General features: G+C 37.8%; 1 non-coding gene across 1 annotated transcript; it reads right to left on the bottom strand.

The window, feature by feature from the left end:
* Window positions 1-11,068: 11,068 nt before the first annotated feature.
* On the bottom strand, window positions 11,069-11,175 carry LOC118969236 (U6 spliceosomal RNA). The gene has a single exon (XR_005057182.1). It is a non-coding gene; the product is annotated as a U6 spliceosomal RNA (small nuclear RNA).
* Window positions 11,176-12,364: the final 1,189 nt, after the last annotated feature.

Genomic DNA, 12,364 nt, shown 5'->3' on the forward strand with positions numbered 1-12,364 from the left:
GCTTTATTTAGAGAATTAGTACCTTCAAATGTTTCCAAATTGGTGAGACATTACCCCAAGCTGGATAACCAAAGCAACTTATGACTGAACATATGACAGTGAAACTGCAGATGGAGAGAGAGAGAGAAGATCCTGAAAGGGGCCAGACAGAAAGGAGAAATCACCTCCAAAGGAATGAAGTCAGAATGACAGAATACTCCTAAGTATAAATAGGGAAATGTTTAACCATTTATCAATTCAACACCTCTGAATTTAGTGTTTCTTTGTTCTAGGCACTGTTATAACCTCCAAGGATACGGCAATGAGCAAAACTGAAAATGTCTCTGGTCTCATGGAACTCATACAGGGGCAAATAGAGTTAAATAAGTGAATGACATTATTAAAAAAAAAACAATTTCGTATAGAAATAAGTAAGGTGCTGGATAGTGGTTGCCTTGGTTATTTTAGATAGGGTCATCAAAGTGAACATAATGGTGAAGTGACAGTAGAGCTGAACTCTCCATATGGAGGGACCATACAAATAATTGAAAGTGATCCTGTAGGCCCTGTGGTAAGAATGAATGGGCACAGAGAAAGGCCCCAGAGAGGAGGTGATAATGGGATGATAAGATAGCAGACACCAGCAAGACTCGGAAGGAGACTGGACCGTGTTTTAATGACAATGAGAAGAATTTGAAAGTTTTAATAGGGGAAATAACATGAATTGAAGTCTATTTTCAAAAAAGTCACTCTGTCTACAATGTGGAAAAGTGAATATAGTCAATTGTAGAAGAACACCATGTTGGATTTCCCCCTGTATTTTTTCTTTTTTCTGTAAAGCTAAGGTCAGAGCTTGTGTTTTAGCACTCTTATGGTTTAAATAAGAGGTAATTTAAACTGGCTTAATTTTAGAGGATACCTACTTTGGCCCCAAACCAAATTTCCAACATTTGCTAGTTTCAGACTTGGTTTGGTACAGGGAGTTAAATACTGTTATTAAAATTCTGCATCGCCCTATCTCAGACAAGCATTCTCTATGTGATATGGGTGATGGCTCCTAGCAGCCTCAGACTTTAGTCCTAATTGGTTTCAACATCATACAAGGATATCTTCTTTCCTGGTACCAATGGACTCTCCTGGAAGGGAGAACTCTTCTTTGCCTCTTTTGCTATTTCTACTCCCTTAACCATTCTGTGGCCTGAGATTTTGGCCCTCTGATTAGTGAGATGAGGGTCACATTCCTAAGGCTGTGCAGTTGGGAGGGAGTAAGGCTTGTCCCTCCTAAACCACACAGCACAGTCTCACCATAGGAGAGAGAATACTCTTCCTAGAGGAAGGGGGAGGAGCATTTGCCAGGAAATAAACATAGCTACTACAGAAAGATAAAAAGAAGTGTGCCCATTTCTTTAATAAAATTTGTTCTCCTAACCCCATGTTGTTTTGTCCTTTTTGGTAGGACCAACATCATGGTCAAGGGAAATTCTCATAGTGAAAATTAGTGTGATTTTTTTTCATATGATTTCATTAGAAATCACCAGTTAGCCTCATAAGGAAGATGATGGGGTCAGTGGAGAACTCAGTATTTCTTCCAGGTGGGGTCCAATACATCCCTTTATAGCACCAGCTATAACTAAAAAAAGGAGAACACAAGAGAACATCTCTAGGTGCCAAAATCCAAGGAAAGGCTTCCAAACAGATTATAATAGTCCATGAGGCATAGGGAGAAATTAACTTTTCTTTCTGTCCCCCATTAGATCAGCTCTTTTTCACAAAATAGCCCATGTGTTTTTCTTTGGCCATTATCTACACCCTGACTCCTCCTGAGGGGTAAAGGGAGGGAATTTCATTGACTCTACCATGTGACACTGACAGTGGTATAGAAATATCATAACTACAAGAACATTTGACTTCTGGTATTATATTGCTGGCATTACAAAGAGCCATAAAATAGAGAGGGAAGAGTGATTAAATAGAGAAAAAATATTTTTAGATCATTCATATTAAGATCTCTCTAGCATACTGTGTGGGAATCAATAGTTAGGAAATAAAAAAGAAAATTAATACATGAACTTTAATTTCTGTTCAGCATCATTTCATAAAATGTTTGAGCTTTTAAAAACTGGTTGAGGCTGCATCATTTGTAATTGGTCTGGAATAAAGAAATGTCAAAAGAAAGGCAAAATGATTTTTTAAGAGGCTGATATTGGCAATGTCAAAAAGGCATAAATTTTAAAGCTTTATAGCAAATTGTTCAGGTTTTAGGTATAACTGAATTAGATTACAGTTGAATTCAGAGCTAATCATTTTTTTCTAGAAAAGGAGACTATTTTAGAGTAATAAAATAAATCTATCCAGTACCGTTTCTTAGAGAATTTTAAATGCATTCATTATTGTTTTATTATTGAAGAAATTTGGCATTAAAATTTTACAGGTATTTATTGAAAAGTAGCTTTCTGAGCCCATGCAGTATTCCCCTGCTTCCCAACTTCCCACTGGAAAATAATCAACATGACAGAAGTAAATTGTACAAGGTTTGTATCAAGACCAGAAATTAGGAAGGAGTTCTATCAGTAAGATCATGACAGCAGTTTTGCTACTTAGAGCAGGGGATTGTGCCCCACCTAGGAATGAACTGCAATAACCACTATGGAAAATAAAACACTTTCTGCCTGGGAATCTCTGCCATACAGCTGTCTTCACCAAGATTCCTATCTCATTTTTGACAGGATTAAAAACCACATCATACACTTCCAACTGTCTCTACCTTTAAAATTACAGAAAATATTCTTGTTTTCCCTTTGCATCCAAATCAAAGTTTTAATGGTGATTCATCTAATACAAAAAAGAAACTCTTATAAGTCTGGGCATGCACAAGTTTCTTTACAAGTGCAAGGAAACATACACAATACATTAAAAGATGCAGTGATCAAAGTAAGGAGATATCAGGTAGTTAATTAACAAGATGCCCTCCTACCACTGAAATAAACTCGCTGCATGACAGAGTAAAAAACAAGAAGCAGGCGGAGCCAGGATGGTGGTGTGAGTAGAGCAGCGGAAATCTCCTCCCAAAACCACATATATCTATGAAAATATAACAAAGACAACTCTTCCTAAAATAGAGACCAGAGGACACAGGACAACATCCAGACCACATCCACACCTGCGAGAACCCAGCGCCTCATGAAGGGGGAGAAGAAGGCCACAAACCAACAAGAAGGAAAGCTCTTCCAGCTGTCACTCATACCAGCTCTGCAAACTATCTCTATCACCATGAAAAGGCAAAACTATAGGCAAACCAAGATCACAGAGACAACACCTGAGAAGGAGACAGACCTAACCAGTCCTCCTGAAAACGAATTCAAAATAAAAATCATGAACATGCAGACAGAGATGCAGAGAAAAATGCAAGAACAATGGGATGAGATGCAGAGAAAAATGCAAGAGCAATGGGATGAAGTCGGGAGGGAGATCACAGATGTCAGGAAGGAGATCACAGAAGGGAAACAAACTACAGAAGGATTTATGAGCAGAATGGATATGATGCAAGAGGCCATTGAAGGAATAGAAACCAGGGAACAGGAACGTATAGAAGCTGACATAGAGAGAGATAAAAGGATCTCCAGGAATGAAACAACACTAAGAGAACAATGTGACCAATCCAAAAGGAATAATATTTGTATTATAGGGGTACCAGAAGAAGAAGAAAGAGGAAAAGGGATAGAAAGTCTCTTTGAAGAAATAATTGCTGAAAACTTCCCCAAACAGGGGGAGGAAATAATTGAACAGACCACAGAAATACACAGAACCCCCAACAGAAAGGATCCAAGGAGAACAACACCAAGACACATAATAATTGAAATGGCAAGGATCAAAGACAAGGAAAGAGTTTTAAAGGCAGCTAGAGAGAAAAAGGTCACCTATAAAGGAAAACCAGTCAGGCTAACATCAGACTTCTCGACAGAAACCCTACAGGCCAGAAGAGAATGGCATGATATATTTAATGCAATGAAACAGAAGGGCCTTGAACCAAGGATACTGTATCCAGCATGACTATCATTTAAATATGACGGCAGGATTAAACAATTCCCAGACAAGCAAAAGCTGAGGGAATTTGCTTCCCACAAACCACCTCTACAGGGCATCCTACAGGGACTGCTCTACACGGGAGCACTCCTAAAAAGAGCACAGAACAAAACACACAGCATATGAAGAATGGAGGAGGAGGAATAAGAAGGGAGAGAAGAAAAGAATCTCCAGACAGTGTATATAACAGCTCAATAAGCGAGCTATGTTAGGCAGTAAGATACTAAAGAAGCTAACCTTGAACCTTTGGTAACCACGAATCTAAAGCCTGCAATGGCAATAAGTACATATCTCTCAATAGTCACCCTAAATGTATATGGACTTAATGCACCAATCAAAAGACACAGAGTAATAGAATGAATAAAAAAGCAAGACCCATCTATATGCTGCTTACAAGAAACTCACCTCAAACCCAAAGACATGCACAGACTAAAAGTCAAGGGATGGAAAAACATATTTCAGGCAAACAACAGAGAGAAGAAAGCAGGGGATACAGTACTAGTATCAGACAAAGTAGACTTCAAAACAAACAAAGTAACAAGAGATAAAGAAGGACACTACATAATGATAAAGGGCTCAGTACAACAAGAGGATATAACCATTCTAAATATATATGCACCCAATACAGGAGCACCAGCATATGTGAAACAAATACTAACAGAACTAAAGAGGGAAATAGACTGCAATGCATTCATTTTAGGAGACTTCAACACACCACTCACCCCAAAGGATAGATCCACCGGGCAGAAAATAAGTAAGGACACACAGGCACTGAACAACACACTAGAACAGATGGACCTAATAGACATCTATAGAACTCTACATGCAAAAGCAACAGGATATACATTCTTCTCAAGTGCACATGGAACATTCTCCAGAATAGACCACATACTAGCTCACAAAAAGAGCCTCAGTAAATTCCAAAAGATTGAAATTCTTCCAACCAACTTTTCAGACCACAAAGGTATAAAAGTAGAAATAAATTCTACAAAGAAAACAACAAGGTTCACAAACACATGGAGGCTTAACAACATGCTCCTAAATAATCAATGGATCAATGAACAAATTATAATAGAGATCAAGGAATATATGGAAACAAATGGCAACAACAGCACAAAGCCCCAACTTCTGTGGGACGCAGCGAAAGTAGTCCTAAGAGGAAAGTATATAGCTATCCAGGCACACTTGAAGAAGGAAGAACAATCCCAAATGAATAGTCTAACATCACAATTATCGAAACTGGAAAAAGAAGAACAAATTAGGCCTAAAGTCAGCAGAAGGAGGGACATAATAAAGATCAGAGAAGAAATAAACAAAATTGAGAAGAATAAAACAATAGAAAAAACCAACGAAACCAAGAGCTGGTTCTTTGAGAAAATAAACAAAATAGATAAGCTACTAGCCAAACTTATTAAGAGAAAAAGAGAATCAAAACAAATCAACAGAATCAGAAATGAGAATGGAAATATCATGACAGACCCCACAGAAATACAAAGAATTATCAAAGACTACTATGAAAACCTATATGCCAACAAGCTGGAAAACCTAGAAGAAATGGACAACTACCAAGAAAATACAACCTCCCAAGACTGACCAAGGAAGAAACACAAAAGTTAAACAAAACAATTACGAGCAAAGAAATTGAAATGGTAATCAAAAAACTACCGAAGGACAAAACCCCGGGGCTGGACGGATTTACCTCGGAATTTTATCAGACATACAGAGAAGACATAATACCCATTCTCCTTAAAATGTTCCAAAAAATAGAAGAGGAGGGAATACTCCCAAACTCATTCTGTGAAGCCAACATCACCCTAATACCAAAACCAGGCAAAGACCCCACCAAAAAAGAAAATTAAAGACCAATATCCCTGATGAATGTAAATGCAAAAATACTCAATAAAATATTAGCAAACAGAATTCAAGAGCATATGAAAAGGATCATACACCGACCAAGTGGGATTCATCGCAGGGATGCAAGGATGGTACAACATTCGAAAATCCATCAACGTCATCCACCACATCAACAAAGAGAAAGACAAAAACCACAGGATCATCTCCATAGATGCTGAAAAAGCATTTGACAAAATTCAACATCCATTCATGATAAAAACTCTCAGCAAAATGGGAATAGAGGGCAAGTACCTCAACGTATTAAAGGCCATATGATGAACCCACAGCCAACATTATACTGAACAGCGAGAAGCTGAAAGCATTTCCTCTGAGATTGGGAACCAGACAGGGATGCCCACTCTCCCCACTGTTATTTAACATAGTACTGGAGGTCCTAGCCACGGCAATCAGACAAAACAAAGAAATACAAGGAATCCAGATTGGTAAAGAAGAAGTTAAACTGTCACTATTTGCAGATGATATGATACTGTACATAAAAAACCCTAAAGACTCCACTCCAAAACTACTGGAACTGATATCGGAATACAGCAAAGTTGCAGGATACAAAATTAACACACAGAAATCTGTAGCTTTCCTATACACTAACAATGAACCAATAGAAAGAGAAATCAGGAAAACAACTCCATTCACAATTGCATCAAAAAGAATAAAATACCTAGGAATAAACCTAACCAAAGAAATGAAAGACTTATACTCTGAAAACTACAAGTCACTCTTAAGAGAAATTAAAGGGGACACTAATAAATGGAAACTCATCCCATGCTCATGGCTAGGAAGAATTAATATCGTCAAAATGGCCATCCTGCCCAAAGCAATATACAGATTTGATGCAATCCCTATCAAATTACCAACAACATTCTTCAATGAATTGGAACAACTAATTCAAAAATTCATATGGAAACACCAAAGACTCCGAATAGCCAAAGCAATCCTGAAAAAGAAGCATAAAGTAGGGGGGATCTCACTCCCCAACTTCAAGCTCTACTACAAAGCCATAGTAATCAAGACAATTTGGTACTGGCACAAGAACAGAGCCACAGACCAGTGAAACAGATTAGAGACTCCAGAAATTAACCCAAACTTATATGGTCAATTAATATTTGATAAAGGAGCCATGGACATACAATGGCAAAATGACAGTCTCTTCAACAGATGGTGCTGGCCAAACTGGACAGCTACATGTAGGAGAATGAAACTGGACCATTGTCTAACCCCATATACAAAGCCAAAATGGATCAAAGACCTGAATGTAAGTCATGAAACCATTAAACTCTTGGAAAAAAACATAGGCAAAAACCTCTTAGACATAAATATGAGTGACCTCTTCTTGAACATATCTCCCCGGGCAAGGAAAACAACAGCAAAAATGAGCAAGTGGGACTACATTAAGCTGAAAAGCTTCTGTACAGTGAAAGACACCATCAATAGAACAAAAAGGAACCCTACAGTATGGGAGAATATATTTGAAAATGACACATCGATAATGGCTTGATGTCCAGAATATATAAAGAGCTCACATGCCTCAACAAACAAAAAACAAATAACCCAATTAAAAAATGGGCAGAGGAACTGAACAGACAGTTCTCTAAAAAGAAATACAGATGGCCAACAGACACATGAAAAGATGCTCCACATTGCTAATTATCAGAGAAATGCAAATTAAAACTACAATGAGGTATCACCTCACACCAGTAAGGATAGCTGCCATCCAAAAGACAAACAACAACAAATGTTGGTGAGGCTGTGGAGAAAGGGGAACCCTCCTACACTGCTGGTGGGAATGTAAATTAGTTCAACCATTGTGGAAAGCAGTACGGAGGTTCATCAAAATGCTCAAAACAGACTTACCATTTGACCCAGGAATTCCACTCCTAGGAATTTACCCTAAGAATGCAGCAGTCAAGTTTGAGAAAGACAGATGCACCCCTATGTTTATTGCAGCGCTATTTACAATAGCCAAGAATTGGAAGCAACCTAAATGTCCATCAGTAGATGGATGGATAAAGAAGATGTGGTACATATATACAATGGAATACTACTCAGCCATAAGAAGAGGGAAAATCCTCCATGTATGGAGCTGGAGCGTATTATGCTCAGTGAAATAAGCCAAGTGGAGAAAGATTAATACCAAATGATTTCACTCATCTGAGGAGTATAAGAACAAAGGAAAAACTGAAGGAACAGAACAGCAGCAGAATTACAGAACCCAGAAATGGACTAACAGAAGATCAAGGCCTAGCTTGGCTACCCAGAAAATGAACTAAGATACGATATGAGGAGAAGCTTCCAGGATCAGCACTCTCTGGAGGACTCATGCTGGGGGATGATCATCAAAAAGCCTCCACAGGGATCTGGGCGATGCTGCGGTTGTGGCTGTGTCCAGCCCACCGTTTCCTGGACTTGCCATTGGAATGAGGAGAGAGATGTCTAGGCTGGCATGTGCATACAGTGAGACAACGAATTTGACCGGATCTGTACTGTTGGAACTCAACCAGAAGTTGAGAGGGGTGCAAGTTGTAGCACTCCAAAATCTTACGACTATAGACTATCTATGGTTAAAAGAACATATGGGATGTGAACAGATCCCAGAAATGGGTTGCTTTAATTTGTCTGATTTCTCTGACTGTTCAAGTACAGTTGGACAATATCCATCATATCATAGACAAATTTTCACAAATGCCTAGGGTGCCTAAATGGTTTTCTTGGCTTCACTGGAGATGGCTGGTAATTATAGATTTGCTTTGTTCATGTCACCATATTCCTATTATGTTAATATGTGTGCACAAGTTAGTTAGTAGTTTAAAACCTATACATGCTTAAGGTACTCTACAAGAAGACATGTCAAAGAAATAATCAATCCTCCCATGTTTTCTTCCATATGCTACCTCTATAGCTTTTCTTTTTCCTTCCTAATTACAACCCTTAAATAGAATTCGTGCCTCATATCGAATTTACCGAGTATCATCATCATTCCTCCAGGTGGTAAAGATACCTCGAGACAAGTGCTGGGCATAGAAGCCACAGGGCATAAATCTGCAAAGAAGTAAAAAGCTAACCTTTTCAAACAATAAGGCTTGTCTCTCACTTACCAACTTTACATTTCCCTGTATGGCCCCGGAAGATGACTGGTTAGCCAGAGACGGGTAAGATTCCTCAAGGGAGGAACAACCTAAGACAGGCACAGTTGCAGGGGGCCATCAGGTGAGAAATTGGGGAACAACAGTGGTGAAGCTTAGAATCTCACCCCCCCCTGTCTTGAGAGAAAGCTTCTGCATCCGTGGATGTTTTATTGCCCTTGTCTAGCTCGGATTAGCACATAGTCTACAGGCACACACCTGATCATCTACAATTGCTCTCTTACAACACTAAACTATGTTTTCTACCTTTATCTTGCATCTACCTACCACTTCAGCATTTTATTAAAAATAAAAAAAATAATAATAATAAAGGGAGAAATGTGGGATCCACATATAAATCAAGTATAAAAATCAAACGGATATTCATATTTGACCTGATTGTTTATAGTTTATAATGCGTGATCAAAACCGAAAGTTTCTGTGGTGAATGCCCTTGTACTGTTCACCATGTAAGAATTTATTCACTGTATAAGAATTTGCTCACCATGTAAGAACTTGTTCGATATGCTTCAGAAGATTGGAGACTGACGAGAATTGGGCTTGAGCTGGATTAATGATTGTACATTGAGCATTGACCCCCCTATACAGAATTTTATTGTTGTTAACAACCATTTGATCAATAAATATGAGAGATATCCTCTCAAAAAAAAAAAATCAAGCAAGCAAACAAACAAGGAAATAACATACTTTGCATTTGCAGGAAGGCATATACAGCATTTAAAAAGTGAAAGCAATAAATTTAGTGGATAGCATATTGATGTGAGAAAACCAGGCCAGTGAAGTAGAAAATTGGTGAATTCTCCACGATTTTCAGGGGAAAAGATTAAAAGAAAAATATGATTAATTAGAAATAAGAAATGTTGAGGAAAGACCTAGTTAACTCAATATGTATGCAAAATACTCCATAAGGAAAGAAGAGCCTTACTAGTAATGAAAGTATCAAAAACAACCAGATAATATTTCCTACCCATGTCATGGGGAAAAATTAAAAAGAAATCTGATAATATAAAGTGCTGAAAGACAGCATTCATTCAGTGCAGTTAAGAATCCCAATTAATTAGTGATCACTTTGGAAATCACCTTGACAGTGCATACATACATACACACCACTTGACTTTACATGGAACCAAAATATTCATAGCCCGCAACCTAGCAATTCCACTTCTAGGTATATTGTTCCCTAGGTTTGGATCCTTTCAAGAGACCTGAAGACTAAGATTTCAGAGGAAACGTTTACTTGTGAGGTAGTTCCAGGCATGGAGATGAGACAGGGATGGAAGCATGGAAGGGTAAATTATCAAGTTATGCTTGTGGATGCCTAGAGTGTCATGTGACTGAGGAACTATAGGAAACAGTGTAGAGCTCATCGTCAGAGTTTTTCTAGTCAAGGGTAAGTAGGCTGGGGTATTTATCTGCCAACTTCCTGTCCATCGCTGGTTGAGGATTGACTTAATGCATTTCCAGCATGCCCTGTGCATTGGGTGAGACTGCTCGCATCCAGGAAACTGTGTTAAGGCTGTGTGCAAGGGTGTTCACAGTAAGCAGCCTTCGGCATATGGAAGGGAGGGCTGAAAGAATAAGGGTGGGGCACCTATGTGTCTGCTACAGTTCCTTAATGGAAGCAGATCATGTGTACAAGGAAATATATTAAAGTATCTTTAACATTTAATCACTTACAATAGAAAAAATAGAAGCAACTGAATGCTTATCTGTTGATGAATAAATAAAATATGATATAGATTCAAGGAATAATCTAGATCTCTATACATCAGCTTTAATATATCTTAAAATCAATGGAAACTAAACTGCAGAATGATATATATATGTATGTATTATAGCCTTCATCTAAGTTTAATAAGAAATTATGTAAATAATGACACAAATAAAAATAACATTTCAATTTAAAAAATCCACCACACAATATAAACATATTTATGGATGTAAAAAAAGTTTTTTAAAATATGCAACATTTCAAGAATTTGTGTGTCATCCTTGTGCAGGGGCCATGCTAATCTCCTCTGTTTCATTCCAATTTTAATATATGTGCTGCTGAGGGGAGCACAGATGTAAAAATTTTAAGAAAAGCCTAGAAAGATGCACATAACATTTATTATTTTTTTTCCTCTTGAAAAGAAATGGGGTACAGATTTCTTTCTTTTATGAAAAAGTTTGAAGTGAACAGCTATATGTCAGAATGCCAATTTTGGATGGACAGTTAGGTATTGTTTTCTGTAAATTTGATATTCTCAAAATAAAAAGAAAAGACAGAGAATGGCAGATGGAGAAAGAACAAGAAAATAAACATTTTTTGGGCTGAAAAATGCATTAAATGTTTAGGTATAAAATGTAAGTAAAACAATGGTGAAATATTTGCATTTCATGAATAAGGGGAAAAAAGGCTTGTATTCCTGGTTTTAATTTGGATGGTTCTATTTGCCTTCATGCCCTCTTATTAAAGTATCTTCTCTGCTTCACAGCCTTTCCCCGTAAGCCTTGCACAATGGGCCCCCAGCCACTGACTGGATTTATCGGCAACAGTACATATTCTGGGATTTGAACTCACAAACTGCTTAGACATTGTCTCTGCTCTGAAGGCCATTTTGAGCAGAGTCACAATCTTGAGGGAGAGAGAGAAAGAGTGGGAGAACCTGGTTACTGAACATAGTCAGTTTTTGGTTTCAGTTTTGTGTGAGGTGAGACTTCACTTCCTGTCATTTGACTCCATTGTATATTACTGAATATTTATATGTATATTTATATTTGTTAAATTCTTTCTATCAGAGGGAAGTTCTCATTTTCTTTTCTTAGAATGAATTTACTCTTGTTGATGTACGATTGACATCTGAAAACATATGAGTTTGGAAATAAATGTGCAGCCATGAAGCCACTGGTCTGAGCAGCCATTAATGTAGCCTCTAGAAGTTTTCTCCCTCTGTGTGTGTGTGTGTGTGTGTGTGTGTGTGTGTGTGTGATAAGAACTATATACGTACTATGCTATAGAGTAGATCTCTATAACTTACTCATCTTCCTTAACAAACTATGTACTCTTTCACCAACACCTCCCCAATTCTCCCTAATGTCTCACTCTAACTTAAAAAAAATAAAATAAAAGCAAAACTGTCAGCTCTCATACTTCTTTCCAGAAATCTTCACCCTTTCTTTTTGGTGGTTATGCCCCTAAGCGTAGAAGTTTCATTCTGCTATGGTAATCAATCCTGTGCATTTCCAAAGTAAAGGAAACAAAGTTTGCT

This window comes from Manis javanica, chromosome 7 (assembly GCF_040802235.1).
Source record: "Manis javanica isolate MJ-LG chromosome 7, MJ_LKY, whole genome shotgun sequence".
In the NCBI taxonomy this organism is placed as follows: Eukaryota; Metazoa; Chordata; class Mammalia; order Pholidota; family Manidae; genus Manis; species Manis javanica.